The sequence below is a fragment of the Calidris pugnax genome, unplaced genomic scaffold (assembly GCF_001431845.1).
Source record: "Calidris pugnax isolate Ruff unplaced genomic scaffold, ASM143184v1 scaffold44, whole genome shotgun sequence".
NCBI lineage: Eukaryota > Metazoa > Chordata > Aves > Charadriiformes > Scolopacidae > Calidris > Calidris pugnax.
Window position 1 is genome coordinate 23,900,663 of NW_015094506.1, and position 23,089 is coordinate 23,923,751.

Consider the following 23,089-nt stretch of genomic DNA (forward strand, 5'->3'; position numbering starts at 1 on the left):
TTTTTTTTTTTTTTTTTTTTTTTTTTTTCCCCCACTCAAATACTCTGAGACCGTGCACGAGAAACACTTCAAGTGGTCCCTCCCTTCCTACTTCCTTCACCCTTCCTCCAGCGTCTCTTTACCGGATTCCTGGTGTATTCCAAGGGAGAGGCGGGGGGAGAGGCGGCGGAGGGCTGCCTGCCCCAGCCCGGCCCAGCCGAGGGGAGCCGAGCCGAGGCGGGCGCGGTGCCGCTCCATGCCCCCGGGCGCTGGCGGGGCGCGGGCCGTCTGCCGGCGATGCCCGGGCGGTGAGGCTGGAGCTGGAGCCGGAGCTCCCTCCCGACGGGAGGCGGCCGATCCCTAGGTGTTTCCAGGAGGAAGCGGGGCTGCAGGTAGGTGAGCGGAGGGCTCTAGGGGCGGGTGTCTGTGTGTCTGTCCGGGTGGCGGTGGGGGGCCCGGGAGGCGAGGGGCCAGGCGCGGGGTGTGCGGGCCCTGCCGCCCTCCCGCTGCCCAAAAGTTGCAGAAAGCGGGGTGTGAGGGGAGCTGCCCCCGCCGCCCTTCCGCGGCTCCTGCCGGCTGCCCGGGGCACCCTGCTCCAGCCCTGCACCGGGGCATCCGCCACGCTTTTTTTTTTTTTAATTTTAAATCTATATATGTTTAATTTTTCCTTTTACATTTATTTCATTTTATTCGAAAGAACACTTCATCCTTTCAACAGAGCCGTGGGGGGCCCGGGAGAACCCAGCCGTTTTTCAGCCCAACTACTTGTGCAGGAAGGGTGGCCGGTAACTCCCCGCACCCCCCGGGCACTCGGGGTTCACTCCGCTTTGGAGCTCGGAGGCTTCATCGGCCACCTCCAGAGAGCGGCTGGAAGAGCGAGGAGCCGCTTTATCAATCCTTTGGGGAAGAAAAAAAAAAAAAAAAGCTATAAAGAGACAGTTCATGGCGTCAGTTCTTCCTGTGTGTAGCGGTCCCCAAGTTGTGGTGCATATAGTATGAAACATACCTTGTCCATCCACGTTTCTTGCTTTGCATTTCAGTGAACTCATTTACCTACTAAATATGTTGCATGTTCTTTGTGCCACAGTGAGAGGGCTTTTCCCTTCTTCCACCCCATTTATAGCTTTGCAAAAGAAAGTTTTAAAATAGCCTGTTTTGTTCCTGTGGAGCTGTGGGACCGGACACCGGGTTATCTGTGCAAAGAATAAAGAGCAATGGCTCGCTCTGCCCTGGTAGGAGCTGCCACGCATGGCTCTGCTGTGTGTTTCATTCTTACTGAGGGTTAAAATCATTGCTTAAAGCGTTTTAAATTGTATGTGTAGTTACAGTTGTCTCTTTCCAGCTTTTGCTCGGAGATATCAGTATTTTTTTTTTTTTACTCCACTTCGACCGTGCACCCCCCCCAGCAGACACCGTCTCAGTATTTAAAGAACCGTGCTTTTACTCCTGCAGAACCGTCAATTTAAATAATAAATATACTCAACCCCTCTCCCTGAAAGCCCTGTAAAGCATTCGGGGTCTTAGGGTCTTCGCACAGCAGTGGATACATTTAAATTACTATTGACTAAATGATAATTGTTATCTGGTTTCTCTGTCTTACCAACTAGTTTCAGACATTAGCATTCAGGCTGCTATATGTTTAACACTTTAAAGCTGCTTTATGGGCCGACCTAAGTGAAGTCAAATTGATAAATTAGGATTCTTTTCTGTAGCATAGGGTAAATGCTAGAAAAATAGTTCAATGGTACTAGGAACACAGCTTAGCTGAAGTTGGGAAAGAGCATACTAAGGCATTTTTATCAGGGGTGGCAAAGATTACATCTTTCATTGTACTTTTTCAAAGTAATTGTGCAGTCATTTCATACTGATGCCTAAATTGTTTTTCTGAGTGTATAATTAAAAGTAGTAAAGTAACTCGTATAAATTTAATTATTAACATTTTATTTCAAAGAGCTGATACTGCTGAGACAATATTGAAAGCTCTGTGGTTTTTGATTCATAAAGTCCCAGTTTCCAAAACTACAGTACAGTTATTCCTATAAATGTAAACTACCTAAGTGCCATAATTTCAGTGGAAAGCATTGCTCAGTTAGTTGATAGCAAATCAGGATTATTATTCACAGGTTCCACATGTTGTTTGAACATAAGGGAGCTTTCAAAAATGTGGCATTAATTTTAGATATGCTGCTGGTGGTGGTTGACTTTGAGATAAAATCTTGATTCCTGTCATGCTGTTTTAATCAGAGAATGACAACTAATCTGGCAGTATCTTTTATCTTACTGGACATATGAGGTAACCTTTTTACCTGTCTCTTCGTTTGATCTAAGGGATCTCGGCTTTACATGTGGATGCTTGTAATGCACTTCATAATTCCGGTGGGGAATACATGAAAAACTTGTTCTTAATGGAAGTAAATAGATGTGTGTACAGACAGATATTGGAGATTGCTTTACTGGCAGGTTGCAAAGTGATGATTCATTGAACCCTATCTAGATTTACATAAAGCAAATCATACTTTACACTGAATTATGGTGGCAGAGAAACATGTAGCAGCCAAGAAGTTTCATAATTTCATCACAAGTGATGACAGACTTGATAAAGGACATCTTTACAAATGCAGGTTATGTTTTTTTGGTGAGCAAAACATACCACGGAATTTTTTCGATCAGAGCATCTTCACACTTAAATTTATTGCTGGCCATATTGCTACTTACCAACATGTGTAAAGCCTAAATAGTGTATCAGAAATATGTTGCGTAAATTCTGTTGTATGTTTTACTTACTATAAGTAAATAAAAGAACTATGCTTACCAGTTATCACACTAAAGGAAATCACCGACTTTGGAAGACAGAAAATCGCATTACCTGATACTCATCTACACAAAAATGTGATCACCATCTTGAAAAATTAATCTGAATGATACAACTATCAGTGAGCAAGCAGTTCTGTGCCCCTGTTTTAACTTCTGTAGGATTTTATTAGAAATGCTTCATTAAGTCACATTATACTGCAGCTGTTTGTTCACTGAAAATTAAAATAAAGATCAGGAAGTTTTTCCAGCAAAGCAGTATTTTTTCCTTTGTTAAGTACTGAAAGTTCAAACAGAAAAAAAAATCCCTTACCATCAGTGTGCCAGAAGCACTGAGTACATCCTATTTTTGTGACATATGGATGGCGTTTACTGATGCAATTCATCAATGTATTTATTAGTCAAACGTCATCAAACAAAGAAAATAAATGAAAGTAAACAAAGACTGCATGATGATACAGAGGCTAAAGGAAAGGAAGACCCTGCATATCTGATTAATTAATGTTCAATCTCATATTTACAGTCTATATTTAAACATCTCATTTAAATATCTTTCTCTCATCGTTTTTTTTACTACAGCTCCAGGTAATTCAGGTAGCAATAGCTTTTCATTTGATAATGCATTTTCCATTTACCTTTTGAAACATTGAATTTTAAAGGCACTGAGGCAAAAGTTGGATGAATAGAACAGAAGGGTCCTGTGTCAGCAGAGCTGAATACTGACCCGTCCCCGTTGATCACCATTTTTATGTGTTAAGAGGGGCATCTCCAACTGATGTAGACTTTTATTGCTCTGTTGGAGTAGATGAAGCTCTGACATTTTAAACCAGCTGGAGATTTGCTCCATTATCCTTAGATCACTGAATTTAAGTGTGCACTTTAAAAGGATTTTGCTTGCTTTTTTTTTTTTTAGGATGAGAAAACATTTACATAGTATACTGAGCTTCACAGAATCCATTGTTAAGTGCACACCTTCACATTTGAAATCATTTTTAAAGACAAAGGCCCACTCTTGGAGTTATTTCAACAGGAAATTTGGCCCAGTGATTTGGTTTTGTGAGCTGTTAATATATGCTTCAAAACACTCCTCCTCATAACTCAGTTCAGATTTATAAAACTCATCAGACATATGAATGAATCTAGAAACATCAACAGTAATGTTGTTCATTTTTCCTGTTGACGGCTACAGAGCTATCTTCTTTTGCTCTTGGTAGAACTTGGGAAGATAGTGATTTTTGTGCTTTGATTCCTTATACACCCTTCCCAGCCACTCTTGTTTACCATATGGAGTCAGTTATTTATCAAAAGAGAAGACAAAATAATAATGGCCACCTAATATACTTTTTCATACTGCTAGTGCAAACCAGTCACATTTTAAAGATAAACAATTCAAGGCATTTTTATAGAGCTTCTTTCATGCAGTGTGTTTTGAAAAATGCTTTGGAGACAGAAAATAAAGACACTGTGCCTTACAGTACTAGTTATGGCAGGACACTACATAACTACATAAAATGGGACGAAGTCACTAAAAAAAGCTTTCTTAGCTTTTTTTTTTTTCTGTTCAGATGCATCAGGACACTGATTTGTAGAATGCATTGTAGCTGTAGCTACTGCTTGAAGTAGCACTAGAAAATGCTTTGTATGGATTTGATCCTTAGTCCTTGTGTGAGTAAGCACTTACACAAGTAGCTCCTGTACCTTTTGCGGTATGAAAGAATCACTTATATAATTGCATGTGTAAAAAAGTGGGAAATCAGTTTTTTCTCCCCCCTTGTTTAAAGCTTATCAGTCCTTGTAATCCATACTATGTTAATAGCATACATTTTCCAGTAGCCTGACTACGCATCTTGCTGATCTTGTAATATGAAACTTGAACACAAGTCTCCCGGCACCAGGACAGCATCATGTGCAGCCGCCTCTACTGTGAGCATCCCTTTAACAACGCCAAGGGGAGACCCATAATACAGGGTAGCACACAGGTGAAAGCACACAGAGCTTTTTTTGGATTCGTGGGTGTTTGGTAATGTTCTATGCTTAAATCACAGATTGGAGCTAAGGCCACATAAGGCGCTTTAGACTGACAAACTTCACAAGTTAGCAAATGCACAAGCACAGTTCAAGAAACCTATTCGGTTGTATAAGTAGAAAAATATTAAGGTTTGTAAGTATGAAACATTTTTGAAATAGATAACCAAGTTTTTAGCCTTGGTTGTATGCTGACCTCTCTCTGTGTGGAAGATTTCTTGCCTCTGTTGCAATAGTCAGATCCAGTATTTGAAGATGAGGTACTGGACTGTGCGGACCGCTGGCTTTGTCCAATAAAGCAATTTCCTTCTGGAAGTGCAAGGAGGTGGTATTGCAGTACTGTTCATTTTAACTGACTTACTAGAACCAAACCGCAACTGCTTAGTGTACTGGTTTTGCTTTATTTTTCTCTTTTAAAGCAGGATATAATACATTTCTAAAATAAATCTCTCGGTAACATGCAGTCTCACAGCAGCTCTTTTAGAGACAGGAGTACAGACCTGACAAGTCTCTCACATTCGCAGTGATACTCTAGTATTGGATTTCTTCCACTCCCCCACTGCAGTTTCTGCATCACATATTGATAACACGGAGCTGTGGCCTCCAGTCCACCTTGCCGCTAACCAGTTAGCTACGTGGTGTGTGGCCCTCTGCTCATCTCTGTTTGATATGTCATGTCGTGGAATGGGGGAAAGGGTATGGTGCAGCCCTTGGGTCACCAAATGGGTTTTCATGTTCATCTGAGCATTTTTATGCAGGACAGTACTTCTGCTTACAGGCTCTCCCTGTGGCTTCTCCCTCACCATGTGAAACTACGTGTATGAGAGGACTGTCCCAAAGCCTTTGGTGTGGGGTCTCAGGCTGGGCACCACCTTCTGCCTTGGGACTGTGCAAATGGGATCTCTGTGAGCACTGCATTAAAACTATCATGCGCTAGATCCCCTTTCAGTTGAGGCTTTTTCGGCAACCGTTCTTGTTTAAGATAGCTGTTTGTCCTTTGGAGTTCAGGCTCAACCATAAATTGTCATTGGCTTTTGTGTCATTGCACTTAATGGCACTGCAAAGTAACATGGAGTGGCTTGATGGCTCTGAGGAAAGATAATGGCTTTCTGTGCCGTTTGTATGTAGGAAATTGTTTGAAATTTGGATCTTTTCCAGCAAGGGATGACCGTCAGTACCAAATGAAGCTTATCTCAGGGTTTATCTAAAATGAATTAGTGGTCTTAGCTCTGTTCTTACTGTAGAATTGTCCAAGTCGTGAAAGTCAGCACTAGCAAACATTAGGACGTGTGCCTGCTGTGTGCACGGAGAGGCAAGACCTGAGGTCTGATCACGCCAGGCATTTCAGCTGTAAGCGTGTGGCTTCAATGGGGCTAGTCAAATTAATTATGTACTTGAGGGCTTTTCTGAAGTGAGCCTGAATAAACATTGCTAACCGCTTCGAGTGATCCATGTTGAAGGCATGTAGGTGGGGTGCTGTTGAGATGACTATGTTCGTGTCTGTATTCTGGGTATAAATTCGGGACTCGAGCTTTGTTTCCATGGCCTGTCAGTCCTACACCTTTTAAAAACATTAAATCCCCTTAAATTCAGAACAGAGACTGTATAACAGTGGGTAATTTTCAGCAAGATTCTACAAGTAGCTACCATGTATTATGGTATTAGAAATTACAATTAAAATAATGTAAATTTTCAAATGTGATGTTACTGGTATGACGCTAAAGTAAAATATTACGTTCTGACAAAGTATATCAGGCTATGGTATTCCTGCAAGAAATGAGGTCATGCTTAAAGCTTAATTGCAGAAAAAAAGACCTGTTTCAGCACCATGACAGAAGAAGAATTCCCTCTCTGGACTGTGTTACCTATGTTTATTTAGTTTCAAATTTTTTTAATCTATGAATTGTAACAAATAGACTGTACTTAAATGATGGGAAGTTTTATTTTGAGGTCTGGCAATAGCAGCAAATAAAGGGAGATAAGTTTGGGTTTATAAGCTTACTGGAATCAACACAGAAGAAATATTGTATTTGTATGCTGACATAACATGCTATAGATTCAGATATGATATTATCAGCCAATATGTTTAGTGTTGCCTGACACTTCTCATTATATGATCCTGCTTTTTTCTGTTCAATCTAGAATCATGAGGGATATCCTTTTCATGGGAATTAAGGTAATACTTAAAATACATTACTGCCAAAGTGTCCAAACATTCGTAATGAAGGCATTATATTGATATTTGTGCAGTGGACGTTCAAAGAAGTGACCATGAATCCAGGTGCTGGTTGAGCTTCTGACTTAGGAAACGTTTTCTTTTACCCCCATGAAGATTTATTTTTCTTTATGGCGATGAGAGTTTATTATTTTCTTTTTATAGACATTATAATTTGGTTGTTCTGGTTTAACCCTGGTGGGCAGCTCAGCCCCACTCAGCCACTCGATCACTCCGCTGCAGTGGGATGGGAAGAGAATCAGAAGGGCAAAAGTGAGAAAACCCGTGGGTTGAGATAAAGGCAATTTAATAGGTAAAGCAAAAGCTGCATGCACAAGCAAAGCAAAATAAGGAATATATTCACTGCTTCCATTGGCAGGCAGGTGTTTAACCATTTCCAGGAAAGCAGGGCTTCATCGTAGGTAACGGCTACTTGGGAAGGCAAATGCCGTCATTCCGAACGTCCTGCCTGCCTTCTTCTTCCCTGCAGCTTTTACTGCTGAGCATGACATGGTATGGCATGCAATATCTCTTTGGTCAGCTGGTGTCTGCTGTCCGACACCCCCAATCTTCTCACTGGTGTGGCAATGTGAGAAACAGAAAAAAAAGACCTTGACACTGAGTAAGTACTGTTCAGCAATGACTAAAACATCCCAGTGTTATCAATGCTATTTTCATCACAAATCCAAACCACAGCAACTTACACGCTACTGTAAAGAAAAGTAACTCTATCCCAGCCAAAACCAGTACAATCTCCGTGCCTTATTCTTTACCTTTTACGTCATGCTCAGGTCCCACACTATCCAATACATTGTTATGTACCACCCCCCTCCCCTTCCTGCCCTTTGATATATGCACAGTTATTGTTCCCTTAGTCTATGGACCACCCCTGTGTAATGTTCATAAAATGTCCATTGAGTTAATTTAGTCTGTGATTTGGATTCTACCTGTTGTGGTGGTCACTCAGGACAGGAGAGGTAGTGTCAAGCTACTGTAAAGAAAAGTAACTCTATCCCAGCCAAAACCAGTACAATCTCCGTGCCTTATTCTTTACCTTTTACGTCATGCTCAGGTCCCACACTATCCAATACATTGTTATGTACCACCCCCCTCCCCTTCCTGCCCTTTGATATATGCACAGTTATTGTTCCCTTAGTCTATGGACCACCCCTGTGTAATGTTCATAAAATGTCCATTGAGTTAATTTAGTCTGTGATTTGGATTCTACCTGTTGTGGTGGTCACTCAGGACAGGAGAGGTAGTGTGTTGTGTGGAGTTATTGGGCACCAAAACCGGTTCAGTTTGGGTCATTGCTGCACTTGGGCTGCTTCTTGTGAGGCTCATCCTCCATTAGTTTGAGTGGTGCCTGCTTTAGTATGTTCTATAACATGCCACTCAAATCATGGGTAAATTGAAATATGTATCTGTTACCATTTCCACCCATGGTCTCTTTGGACCAGGCCATAGATTTTAACATTGCAATGAACGCCTCCCCTTGCCCCTACTCCAGTGTGGACTTATCCACAGTCTCTTCAGGGGTACACCTGCTGTGGTGTGGACTTATCCACAGCCATGGTCACTTTGAGGTGTACCTGCTCCAGTGTGGCCTTGTCCATAGGCCACAATCTCTTTGGGGTGTAAGTGCTGCAGTGTGCCCTTATCCATGGCCACTGACACTTCAGGGTCACAACTCCAAAACACGGCACCATATGACCTACTATTAAGGAAAATCAACTCTGTCCCAGACAAAACCAGTACACTGATAGAAGTATTTTTGGTGATTGTATCCTAGATTTTGTTTTACCACATGGATCAGCTTGTGGTCAAAACTTAACAAAATAAAAGAATGTAACTCTGGGTAACTTTTGTCACCTTTTAAGCTGCTTGTCCTTCATCTGGGAATCTGAACCCACATGCTGCAGTGCTTTGTACGTCATTTTATGCTTTTAGATGACTGTATAAGGTTTTAAGGGGCTTTAGCCCTCACGTTTGTTCAGGCTGGTGTGGCATGCATTTAGTTGTGACCATGCAAATGCACAGCTGCCTTCTCCCGTTCTGATCATTTTTGTGTAATTGTTGGGGTCACTGCTTATGTGAAAATGTACTAGGAGAAAGATTAAGCTTAGCTCAGCTATTTTGAGCTTCTTTCACTTTGAGGCTGTGGTGCAATGTTTTATTATTTTTTTAACAATATAATTATTCTTAAATGTTTCAGAGTTTCTTTGGAGTTGCTTTTATTTGTTTCATTATTATAAAGGCGTGTTTGACATCTGGTAAATACACGCTTCATGCTTTTCAAAAATGAAGTATGCTTTTAAAATCTTACTCAGAGCAATGGGTATGTAACGGTTACTATGTTTTCTTATCGGAAGAGAAGTTACAAAATTGCTAATTATTCACCTATATGAATTCTGCATAAACCCCCCCGTGAGAAAAATGCTGACACTACTATCACTATAGCTGCATGAATACACCAAGTCCCTTTAATGTAACACCTTGTTCCCATTCCCACTTTAATGACACCCATATTCTCCTCTTCCTCATCATCCTCCCAGCTGCTCATAACCTAACTTTTTCTCCTCTAGGTCTCCTTGCCCTTCCTTTTCTCTTCACTGTTCACCTCATCTGCATTGGTGTCATATGATCTTTCCGAATGTCAAGTAAATGCAGACTGCAGTCAGCATTACCAAATTGCTTTCCTGCCAAAAAAGTCTCTTTTCATATGTCATGACCCATCATCTCACAGTTAGCTGCAAGTCATTCTGATTCCCAGATTTACAATATATTTTCTATTTAATGAGCTATTAAACATTATGCACTTTTTAACTTCATCTTTTCTGACTAACTGCATTCCTCCTGATAATTATAGCTTCAGAAAGAAACAATTAATTTGAAACCAATTCTGCAACAGAAGTGACATTATTTAGATAGCATTCCTCCATATCTGTGCTCTAGGGATTATCTCATTAGAATATATTTATATTTGGAAACTCCTTGAGACCATTATATCAGTCCAATAGCCACCATGTTGTCATCAATAATATAGACAGGACTACTGCATATGCTGTTTTAATAAAACACAAAATGAAAATAGATACATGGATGGATGAATAGTTGATTTTTGTTTTGACTAAATGAAAAATTCAGTTTATGTGCCTTCTCCACCCCGGGAGAATGTTTTGACTAAACTTAAGCACAAACACAAATAATATTTCTTATGTTTTGCATAGATGTGGACATTTTGGAATTGGTATGTTATTCTCATGTTTTCTTTTGGTAATGGTAATATTCAATTTGTTAGAATAATTCTTCAAATTAAGTGGTTGTCTAATAAACTTTAGTTTGCAAAAATTGCAAATGACTCAGTAACGATGAGTGAGTTCAATCTTTGTTGCTTACGGGTTCCATCACATCTGTGTGTTTATTAAATCAAATAATATCTACTAGTTCAGGCTGTATAATCCTGGTTCTGCCATTGTGGTTAGTGATACCTAGTTAACGCATACAAACTAAACGTTGTAAATGTGTATGTGTTCTGCCAATAGCTTAGCTTGTGGTAAATCCCAATTACCTTTCCATGAATTGTAGTTTGAGCAACCTAATCTAGCCAAAGGTGTCCCTGCCCATTGCAGGGGAGGTGGAACTAGATGATCTTTAAGGTCTGTTCCAACTCTAGCTGTTCCATGGTACTATGATTTTTTTTTTTCTCTGCTCAGATTTCTGCTTTAGCAAAATATGGAAATGATATGACAAAAGGAGAATTTGTCCATGACCCTGCCATAGCAGAAGGCAGAAATGTACATTTTAAAAAGTCTTCGTCTTTCCGGTTTGAACCTTGTGTTCAAGCTGTAGTAAAAGTAAGTCTCTAATAGATGTCCTTCATTTGCTGTGTATGGGAGCTCATGCCTAGTTCTCCGAGTTACTTTGTGGAAAAAATAGTGAAAATATTCCCAGGGGAAAATTTTCTTTCTCTGAGTCAGTAGATGTTAAATGCTGATTTAAAATGAGTGCAATATACATATGGTTGAAAAATGTGCTGTGAGGTTTTCAAGCTACCTAAAATTCTCGTCAGCTTCATAGCTGAGGGGTGTGATGTGTATCCTCTGCTCTGCTGGATACTCTAAGTTCACAACTTACTTGTGCCTTATGCATCTTTGTACCCCCTTTTGAGTAAATATTGAAATATATGGATGAGTAAGCAGTTAAGCAGATAGCTTCACTTCTCCCCTCATTTCTCTTGAAGCTGGAACTTTTTGGTTCAGCACTGCTTCAGTTTAGTTGCTATCTTTTCTGGTTTCTTGGCATAGTAGCATGACAGGCCTAATTCTGTCAGCTGAAATAAAATATTTCTTTCTAGTGAATGATTAAGGTGATTCAAAGCCAGATTTTTAAAGCAAAATATTTTTTATTCTCCCAAAATTCCTACTCATTAAACAAAGAGATAAAAGAAAAGTCTGTGTATACCCAATCCTACCTAAACTTTACTATTTTATTGGAAAAAGTAAGAAGCTATGATTTAATACTTATGTCCACAGCTGTTTCGAGTTGCATATTTCAGTCTCTCTGTGTCTTTCTTTCAGCATCTTAAATCAGGCAGTTGTGGGTAATTCATGGCCTCCTTCCTGGAGAGGCAATTTGTAGCTTCTTTTAATTTCTGTATGTATTCTGGTCTTGACCAGAAGATCTGTATTACTTCTATCTAGCACCTGGAAGGAACATCTTTCCAATTACTGGCCAAGCTATTGCAACTTTAAAGCTATTATCTCTCCACAGGTATATTTATTTTTATTTTATTTACAGCTGATACTTCCACTTGCATATAAAATACATTTACTTCCAAATAAGTATAACAATCCAAAAAAATTTATGAACTGTTTGTATGTGAATTAAATGTTTGACAGTCAGAAAATTAGTGTATATCACGCTACATTATCAACAGAAACTGTGAGATAGACATGCAAAATTTTGCTTGATATATAATATCTTCCTGGTCAGCAGTGGGCTATGGAGTTCAGATCATAGTAATGACAGATTGGGAAGATTTAAAGGTACGTCTTCTCTGTTTTACCACTTTTGGAGTTGTTGTTTGTTAGCTAATTATAATTTTCTCTCAGTTGGTCTTTGCCGAAGGATGAGTCAGGCCTACCATAATGGTTTCGTCTATTAGATGATGGGTACTTTTGGAGGTAGATGGGATGTTGGGAGATCTGTACATAATGATATGTTGGCTCTCACAATGTGATTGTTTCTAGTAGAAATTATTATTTTAAAATCTTTGTTCTCTGTAGTCTCTCCTTTCTACTCATATCAGGAGAATTTTTGAAATTAAGTTGTCCATGAAATACAAACTCTGTGATCGGAGCCCACTGGAAAAGAAGTAGCATAATGGACAAACAATTTCTCTGTTGTGTTTTTATCAGCTGTTGCTGAGGTTCTCCAGCGACTGTGGTCTTGATAAAGACATTTAGTTTTTATCCAGTAGTTCTCTTTTGTGAAGTTGCTCTGTTAAGGAACTTAAGTAACGGCTGGAGCCAGATGACAAATGAGACTAGACTAACAAAAGAAGGAAACGACAATATGAGAAAAATACTGCTTTGTACTTTGATAAATGCTCTGTCATATTTTTTCTGTTGTTTAGTGGTAGCCAACATTTCACATAACACTATTGTGGGAGGACTTAGCAGGTATTGAACAGTCGGTCTTGTTTCAGTGGAAAGAAGCTGTTCCTGGCCTCTACTTTTTGTTCTATTTTTATTTTGTGCTCTTTTCACATTTGTGGAAGACATTTCATTAGTGCTTCCCGGAAACATCTAACCATACATTGGAGAAAAGTCTGTCTGCCTATGACTTTCTATGGAACCCTGCTTGTAAGGCCTTTTCATTCTTAACTATTGTAAATACTTCCTAGCATTGAAGAAAAGACCATAATTGGTGAAGAGAAGAATGATGAAGAAATTGTGCATGTCCTTCCTTTTTTAATTTAAACAATCTTTAACTTAGGCTTCTGTCCAAGAAACACTTTGTTTGAAAAAAGTGAAACCAAATCTATTATCTATTGTTTCATTAGATTTTTAAAGTTTTTTAAAATTGTGATTGAATGATATGTCTTTGATTCGTAACTACATACTAATAATTAAGAACTTCTGTATACTTCTAAATACATTCTTCTACAAAAATTGGATTTCTAAGTTAAATGTCCCTCACCCCAGTGAATAGTAATGCCAATTAATTTAGTACTCATGTAATAAGAGAGCACAACTCCTTGCTTTTCTTTTTACCAGCATAATAATTTATAGTAGCAATTTTAGGAGAATTTTAATTTGCTAGTTAAATTTCCAATGAGCTCGTCATGATTGCTGAACTAGGTCCACTTTTTTCCCTTTCTTTGCCATTTGAGGGCAATTCCTCCTACCTCTGAATGCATTCAAGCCCCTACTGTCTTATCTCTTTTTGAGCATAGCTGTCATTTTGCCATCCCATAGGACACTGACTTTCAACACCAGGCTTCCTCGGCAAGTCTGACTGATTTGTGACCAGGGTTGAATAGAACAGTCAGAAAAATTTTAAATCCAAAGTTATTTTTAATACTAAGAATCAAATATAGCAAAATATCGTAGAATCATAGAATAGTTAGGGTTGTAAGGTCATCTAGTCAACCCTTCCCTGCAATGAGCAGGGGCATCTTCAACTAGATCAGGTTGCTCAGAGCCCCATCCAACCTGACCGTGAATGTTTCCAGGGATGGGGCATCTACCACCTCTCTGGGCAACCTGTTCCAGTGTTTCTCCGCCCTCATTGTAAAAAAATTCTTCCTATATCTCGTCTAAATCTATCCTCTTTTAGTTTAAATCCATTACCCTTTGTCCTATCCCAACAGGCCCTGCTAAAATGTTTGTCTCCATCTTTCCTGTAGGCCCCCCGTTAAGTACTGAAATGCTGCAATAAGGTCTTCCTGAAGCTGTCTCTTCTCCAGGCTGAACAACACCAGCTCTTTCAGCCTGTCTTCATAAGAGAGGTACTCCAGCCCTCTGATCATTTTTGTGGCCTTTCTCTGCACCTGCCCCAACTGATCCATGTCTCTCTGTGCTGAAGTGCAGTACTCCAGGTGGGGTCTCACCAGAGCAGACTAGAGTGGCAGAATGACATCCCTCGACCTGTTGGCCATGCTTTTTTTGGTGCAGCCCAGGATATTGTTGGTTTTCTGGGCTTCAAGTGAAAATTGCCAACTCATGTTGAGCTTCTTATCAACCAACACCCCCAGGTCCTCCTCGGGGCTTCTCTCAATCGCTTCATCCACCAGCCTGTATTGATACTGAGGGTTGCCCTGATCCAGGTGCAGGACCCTGGACTTGGCCTCGTTAAAACTCATGAGGCTCACAGGGGCCCACTTCTGGAGGCTGTCCATGTCCCTCTAGATGGCATCCCATCCCTCAGGCGTATCAGCCGCAGCACTCAGCTCGGTGTTGTCCACAAACTTGCTTAGGGTGCACTCAATCCCCCAATGGCATTGATGAAGATATACGTATATAAAATGGGTTTTTAAAAAAGGACTGTCTTTTGCATGTGTAACAAAGTAACTTTTCTGAGAATAAGTTAAAGGACTTGAGCAGCAGACACCACAAACAGAACAGAGATGCAGGTAATTTTGCAACTGCTAGCGGTCCTGTCAGTAATGTTGGTTAGCATCGTATTCCTTCATGGTTAACTCCATGTGTTCAGTTTCTCTGCTAGCCTTCAATACTATAGAGCTTTCAGACTGAGTGCTGCATACCTCCTCTTTAATTTCAATCTCAGAGGTGATGAAGGAAGTTTAAAGATGGCCTAGATCTGTCAGAGAAGAGAGAGTTGAGCCCTTCACATAACTATTGTAGTTACTCTGAAATTCATTCTATGAATCTCATATAATAAAAGCTCTTTGGGTGGCTTATTTTGATTGAAAAGGTGAAAGTGGAACCACCTTTCAGCATTTTCAACACTAATAGAACTTCTAGTTGGAATTTACCTTTTTACTGACATTAGCAAGTCCGGAAGCTGGAGAACAGCTACAATTGTGTTTTATCACCACCTTGTGTTACTTGATTGGCCTGAAGATCTTTTTCCCAGTGATTAAAATTTATGATTTGGAATGATACAGCTAGGTGTAGCAGTAGTCTCATAGGTCTCATAGTATTATGTTTCCTTCCCCGTTCAAATGTATGGTAGTAATTTTATTTTTTCAAGTTATTCTTTTTAATCTTGAAGCCTCTGCTCAAAAATGCATTAAATCCCATGGTATTTGTAGAGGAGTAATAATGGTGCATCATCAAATAAAATTCCTGAGCCAGCTTAAAGAATCTGAAAAGAACACCTTTTTTAGACATCTCCCTCTCTTTCTTCAAAAAAAAACCACTCAAAAAACACACACACCACAAAACACAAGCTACACCAGATTAGAAGTAAACACACCTTTAGTTGTGATTCATTTTGTTGTTAGATAATGAACCTTTGAAAAGCTACATTCAAAGTTACAATGTCCTATTTTAATGATAATAGAGGCTTCCTCTTCAGACACTTAAGTGATGTGCAAAGGGTAAAAAACTTTGTGTGTCACTTTGTTGCTGCTTTGTGAAGATTAAAGTAGTCCAGTGCTGCTTGGGTTTTGGTGTTGGAAATTCGGTCATAGCCTACCAAAAAGGACAGTGGAGGCAGGATTCAGCTTGAGATTGAGACCTAAAATAGGTGTCAGTTGTAACTATCTATACGTGAGGTAGTTGCTTTAGCTTCATCATGGAATCACTGAATCACAGGGTTGTTGGAGTTGGAAGGGACCTCCAGAGATTATCTCGTCCAACTCCCCTGCTAAGCAGGATTGCCCAGAGCACATCACTCAGGACTGCATCCAGGCGGATCTTGAAAATCTCCAGAAAAGGGGACTCCATGACCTCCCTGGGCAGCCTGTTCCAGTGCTCTGTCACCCTCACCGTAAAGAAGTTTTTCCTCATATTTGAATGGAACTTCCTATATTCTAGTTTGTGCCTGTTGCCCCTCGTCCTGTCACTGGGAACCACTGAAAAAAGTCCAGCTCCGTCCTCGCTCAAACCACCCTTGAGATACTTATAAGCATTAATAAGGTCTCCCCTCAGCCTTCTCTTCTCCAGGCTAAAGAGTGCCAGCTCTTTCAGCCTTTCCTTGAAAGGAGATGCTCCAATCCCTTAATCAACTTTGTTGCTCTATGCTGTACCATCTCCAGCACTTCCCTGTCTGTCTTCAACTGGGGAGCCCAGAACTGGACGCAGTATTCCAGTTGTGGCCTCACCAGTGCAGAATAGAGGGGAAGAATGACCTCCCTCGATCTTCCGGTCACACTCTTCCCTATGCAGCCCAGGATCCCATTGGCCCTCTTGCCGACAAGGGCACATTGCTGGCCACATAGTTTACTATCCACCAGGACCCCCAGATCCTTTTCCTCAGAAGTGCTTTCCAGCAGGTCCATCCCTAACCTGGCGTCTGGCATTCTTCCTCCCCAGGTGCAGGACACTACACTTGCCCTTATTGAACCTCATTAGTCAAGGGAGATCCAGGGTTGGAGTCAGGTGTATAACGTAATTTAGAACACTCTAGAGTATCTTTTATGGCCTCCAAGTGCTACTTCAAATGGGTGCAGAATCCAATCTGAATCAGATGCAAGTGATGCCTTGCATCATACCTGCCAATCTCTTCCCTTGGGCATCTCAGATGTTTCTGCATGGTTATGTTCAGGTACCTGAATCCTGTTTCTTATCAATAGACCTGTGGAGTGATGCTGCTTGCCCTAAAGCAGACACCTACTTTGGATCAGCTGAAATCATGGCAAGTTGGTCAAATTGAATAACTTGCCCTAAACGTATATATTTAACTATCTGTAGTGAGCATTTTAAATGTGTCAAAGTATTTAAGACACTTGGATGGCATTTGTAGCACTGTGTCAGATCTATGACATATGACTCATGGGCATGTCAGATACAGTGTTCAGCCAACTGAACTGAGTACTTATATTTCAGTGCCTAAATTTAGGTGTCTTAATCTTGAACAATTGGTACCTATGTTACTGATAGATAACAGGAAGAATAATATCATCATACACAACAATTATGAAATTAATTAGCCTTGGAGGCAATTTCTGCTAAAACTTGATTTTCATCTGTTTCTTTATCTGTCATTTAATGATGTAGTCTAATGCAAAATCCTAGATTGTGAAAAAATACCTCTGCTCCCAATTCAAAGGCTGGATCTTCAGCTGAGGACTGAAAAATCTCACAAGTTATGAGTCTGTTAACCGAGCTGGGTAAGCTAGATTTAATGTTTCTGACAATTTTAAGAGAAATAAATAATAAGAGAATAGCTTTTTAAAAGTGGGTCTGGAAAGGGTGATTTCAGCTTTCCTTCTAAATCATAAAGAGCATGACATTAATTAAATTTTATTTCTCAGGTCAACTTTTGTTGCTGAGAGTATCATCTAGAAGGACAGTTAACTTCAGAAGAAGCATTTGTCTATGTTGTAATGGGGGGAAAAAAGAGGAAGAGTTTCCACATGAATGAATAAGCATATACTGAATGCATGTAAAAATTTACTCGTGGAATTTCAGAGCAATAAAACAAATGTGCGGTTCTGAAAGAGGCATATTTTGTATTAATTATTTTTGTGACAGCGGCACTTAGCATAACCAGTCAGGAGTGAGGTGCTGAACAAAGATAAGGCAAAAAATTTTTCTGTCCTTTGGTTCACTTGCAAGTCTGACCCCTGCAAGAGAATCTTGTAGTCCTTAGTCCTTACTGCAGCAGTTTACCATTAGGTCTACAACTGCAAGTCCGAATACTGTCCTAGCTGTGGCAGTGGTCTGTGTGCCTCAACCTATGAGTAGTGAGAAGTATACAATTTCTAATGTCTACTAGTGTTTTATCAAAACAGCCAATGAGAGTATTATAAAGATTTCCTTTGTGGTTTTGATTTTCCCATGAGTGACTTAACTGTGATTCATTAAGTTTCTTTAGTTTTGGCTCTTTGTATAATATAGGTCTACTGGCATCAGTCCCCATACTCCCATTGTGCTTGTTGGGACTGGATAGGATCAATCTACAGAAAAGAAAACACCAACAGAAAGCAAACCAGAGCAACTCTCCTTTGTCTAATGGGAGTAATATAAGAACATCTTCTTTGCTTCTTCTTAGATTATTAAACTATCCCAGAACGACAGAGAATCTTAAAAATAAGAAATAGTTTTGCTTGTCATTTGTGTTGTGAAGTGATTCTTAGTGTAGGCAGCGACAGCTGAAGTCACTAGGTAAATAAAATGTTTGAGTCCCAACCCTGATATGATCAGCAATGTACCTTCTTTCCTCATCCCATATCCCCCTCTTTTTTTCTTCCCTAGAATTTGTTTCTTCACTCCCCACTATCAGCAAAATAATTTTTTGCTGTATTTTAATTTGCTGGGGAGCTTCAAGCCTCCTTAATATTTCTAGGCTATGAAGAATCTGCCCTGATTCCCCCAATATCTGTATTTGAGAGCCTGTTGTTGCAGGACATTGTATTAGCAAAACATCAATATCTGACTAATTGGAGATGAAAAGCCAAATAAGTATTGAGTAATGCAGTTTTTTAACTTTCTAATTAATTGGAAAACACATGAAAACATTAATTATGGTTGGAAAGATTCTAAGTACCATTTTGTGAAGAGTTCTTACAATTTTAATTGCAGGAAATGATGCAAATTGCCAGATATAATATTTGTAAAAATGGTTTCTCATGCCACCTAAAATACAGAGATAAAATATTTTCTGGTAGGTAAAATTGTAAGCTCCTACAGAAATACGAGGATTATACTTCTCTCAGTGAATGAACATTATTCTTTTTTATGTACTTAGCTGCCTCCTTTTATATAAAAAAAAGTTTTAAAATTTGCTTTTAAAATACTTATACACTTAAAAAAATTGAAAATTATTTGTGATAAATTGTGATAACTGTTAACACAAGTTGCATAACTAATGACAAAATCTGTCTTCAAATGTTAGAGTGGATATATGTACTTAGATTGATGGATACAGTTTAAAACCCTAGGGCCCATCTGTAATAGAAAGAATTAGCATCAGCGATTTGTACAGCTGAACTGATGGTGACTGCTGTTTAGATAAAAATGAATGAAGGATGAGCTTTGTTCGGCCCTGGTTCAAAGTAACAATTACATATTGGACTGGGTTTTGACCAAGCCATGTGCATGTGTATGTCTAGAATACCCACGAGCAGTGCAATAACATCTTTAAAGCATGACATCTAATGGTTAGCAACGAGGCAATACTACATCTGGTTTAGGCATTTTTTTTTTATTTTTTTTTTTTTTTTCCTGAGTTCATACAAATGCATTTCACAAAACCCAGTACAAACAGCTGCCCAGCAGTACTTGTGCAAAGTGGAACATTTCTGCTGGACCCACTTCATTCCACTCTCTATATCCATTAGATGGAATAGAAGTACTTGAAGGATGTAACACAGCACGGTCTCTAGGAAGCAGCTCTCATGCTGCACACATGCATATGTATATGCTGTGAACAAATAAAAGAACAAAACATAGAACTGATTTATCTACTTTTTGATTATTTACATGGTGGCTTTTGTAGGACCTATGATAATCAGGATACATATATATTGTGTTTGCAATGAATATTTGTCAAGAGTCATTTAGTTCATTCTCCATATTGCATTATTAACTCAGGTTCACTATTTGCATTAAATTTGAAGCATTACCTTTGTAGCTTTTGGCAGATTTTGTTTTGATTGCTATATAGATGTGTTTATAATCAGCCCGCATTTTTCTATTAAAAAAGGAGGGAGATTACAGAATTTTGGAAGCCCTTCTGTTCTTTCCTCACAAGCCTTCCCAAATGAGTGTATTAACATCATTTCCTAGAAGAAATTTTGCTGCTCTTACTCAATTCTTCATACAGTTTCATGTCTTTTCCATAGCAGCATAGACAACGGTGTCAGAAAAACTCTCACTAGAATCCTGACTTTCATCCTACTTCCATGCTAAATGTAGACTGGGAAGTCTGCTTTCTGGGGACGTCACTTGGTTTTTTTTGTAGTGTTCAGCTGACCTGCTGGGCTACATCAGCAGTACTGCTTAGTGCTAATGGGAATGAAACTTCAACATGAGGAGGCAGCAGATTTTACCTTGGGTGGTGCACGTGTCTTTCTCAGGGCCAGTAAAGCAAATTTTCCCGCCCCTCTAGTCAAAGCATCTTTTGGACATGAGGTCTGCATTTTCATCTGATGCATGGCCATGGTAATTTACATTAGGGATGTGAAGTCCTTATAGCTTCCACTGACCTCAGTTATAATTTGCAGTTCTGCGGCTCCGAGTGGAAACTTTCAATAAGCACAAATTAAGATCACATGTGTAAATGGTGAGACAGCCTGCATAACTTACTGTCATTTGTGCATGTAAAAAGATTATATGCATACAATTCTGCCCATATGCTGAAAAATACCACTGTGTTTTAATCAAATTCCCTAATTAAATCAAATTTAAACTACTTGTTTCTCTGTCTGCCCTGAAGAGTCCTGACTCAGAGCTGTATGAAACCCTTCTTTACACTAAAGCAGCAGCCATTACCAGGTCAAAATTTTGGAAAATTACTGGAGATACAGCTTACTCCAAAGGCAGTAAGGAAGTTCTGGAAAAAGGAAGTGAACCTTAGTAAGGTTTGTATTCAAGTAGTCTACTCAAAGAAACTAATCCCCATCTCCAAACAATCTTCACCTAAGTAACAATTTTGCATAGCTTTATTATAATGATATCTGCAGTGGGTTTTATTTCCAAGGACTTCTGCAAAACATTCCCAAGAGAAAGTAGTTTGGTGACTGCAATTAGTGTGTCTTGTGTTGAATTCCTTTTTCCCCCTTTCTTTGTCTAACATTTAATTGGAATTTTTGGCTTTCAGCCAAATGTGATTTAGAACATTTTTAGGTCTCTGTCACTGAACAAGCTCTTGTAAGAACTGCATTCTCATTGCACAGAGGAGGAGTTGGCATTTCTAGTTCAGATTATTTAGTTCCAGTGATTGTAGCTGTTACACAGTACAGGTGACAAGAAGGACCTTTGCTTTTGTGCTTTAGTTAGAAAGCTTAGTTAGCCAGGAGATACTGTCATGTCAGCTACAAGGTTAGAATCACTGTGGACTTTGGGTGCTTGAGAGAGCTGTTACAGTCTTAGGATAAAAAGATGTGGCTCTTTAGTGCAAGAATTGTTATTCAATGCATTTTTAATTGTGGCATTCACTGTTTTGATCCCTATTGAAACAACCTTGAAGCAATAATCACATTAACCAATCAAAACAGAATTTGAGTTGCTTTTTTTTGATCTAGACAAAGGTATCAGGACAGCTGCATGCTATTCTAAGGACCAAATCTGAGTTTTCTGCAGGTGCTTTTGATTGGTCCATGAATATGCCTAAGCTTGGACTGCAGGCAGAAAAACTTTAGCTGATTAAACTTGCATATTTTCCTGTAGTTCAGGACTAACAGATTTTGGCCCTTGATACATGTTGAATTTTTTGAAATTCTACAGAGGAATGCTTTGCCTGTAATTGTTGAAAATGCTGTATTTCCACATCATAGTTTGGAGAGCAAATTTCAAAATTGTGGAAAATGAGAGCTAGAATAGCTGTGCAGTTATTCCTGATGACCTGGACAATTTGTATTGACCTGTTTTAATTTTAAAGGAAAAATTATCTCCTTTTACAAATCTTATCTCAATTACACATTCTGTTTGATTTCGTGGTATGGCTGTATTGTTGATGTTTCTGTACATAGGGAATTTACCATCTTCTGTCAGGGATATATACTGTGCGCCTCATACCAAATGCAGTAGAGCATTATTGAGCCCTAGCAATCACTTACTCAAATTGCAACACCTCATCTTGTAGGAAAATTGGTAAATCAGGCTTCCTTTTTTTTAGGGCTGGGCTGAGGTACTGGTTTTCAGCCCTTCAGTTTGAAGAACTGAAATTCCTCCAGAAGCATCAAAGAGGAGTTGGGTATGAAACTCGTTCTTTGACATGGGACCAGGTAAAGTTGAAGGAAAACATATTCCGTGGGACACAGCATCCTCCATTTGGGAGCTGCCTGAGGGTAGCAGAGTCTTGGAAAAACAACTTGGCATTCTGAATGAACACCTAACATGGATCAGTACTCCAGTGCAGTATGTGTCTTGTCCTCTTTCTGAAGCTGAGTAGGTGCTTTCAGAATCTTTACATAGTCAATTAAAATTACCCACTTCAGTTATGATGTGTCCTTCAAAGGGCTTACGGAGAGACAATGTTCATGAGATGGGAGTTCTGTGGAGAAAGGTCATCCTCACATTATCAGAAAGTGTTTTATAGTAAACACAGGGGCCAAGCAATTGAACCCCTGCATCTTGAAAGGAGTGCTAGATAGAGGAGTGTGACAACATTTTAAAAAATAAACAAACAAAACCCACATCGTTTTTCAATTCAGAGCTCAAGACTTGTTTTTAGAATAAACTTGAAATAGAAAATAAAACGTTAAGGATGCCTTTCTTTTTTTGACCTTTCCCACTTCATACATCTCAGCATAATGTTGTTTACGATGTAAATATGTTTAAGTATTTTAGGAACAAGAAGCAAGATCTCAAGTTCTGGAAGGAGCTGAAAAATGAAGCGAAACTTTTGGCTGCCCTTCAAAAACTTCAAATCCACAAAATCTTAGATCAATGAGCTTAGCTCATCTAGAGACTTCTCAAAGAAAGTAGTGTATGTACAGATCTGTGGCCTAAGCATAGATGTTTTCTGAACCGTGCCTGTGAAGAATGGATCAAATACTAGATTTCATGATCTGCTGTCTTTTATTGCCTGGAATAGAAGATTATTCATTACAAATATGGTTTTGTTTTCAAAATAAATTGCCTGTGATTCTAGGGAGATTATTTAAATTGAGATTTTTTGGTAATGTCTTTGAAGAAGAAGTAACATATAGTTTTTTTCTTTGTTTGGATATTTTGAGGACTTTTGGATGTAACTGTCAAA

The 23,089-nt window shown here is 39.3% G+C and overlaps 1 protein-coding gene across 2 annotated transcripts in view; it reads left to right on the plus strand.

Moving 5' to 3' along the window:
• Positions 1–11: 11 nt before the first annotated feature.
• Positions 12–23,089, plus strand: part of FAM19A2 (family with sequence similarity 19 (chemokine (C-C motif)-like), member A2) — a 186,656-nt gene continuing 163,578 nt past the window's right edge. For both annotated transcript variants that reach the window (XM_014964002.1, XM_014964001.1), the window contains exon 1: positions 12–371. The gene's annotated coding sequence lies outside the window, so the exon portion shown is untranslated. The remainder of the gene's footprint in view (positions 372–23,089) is intronic.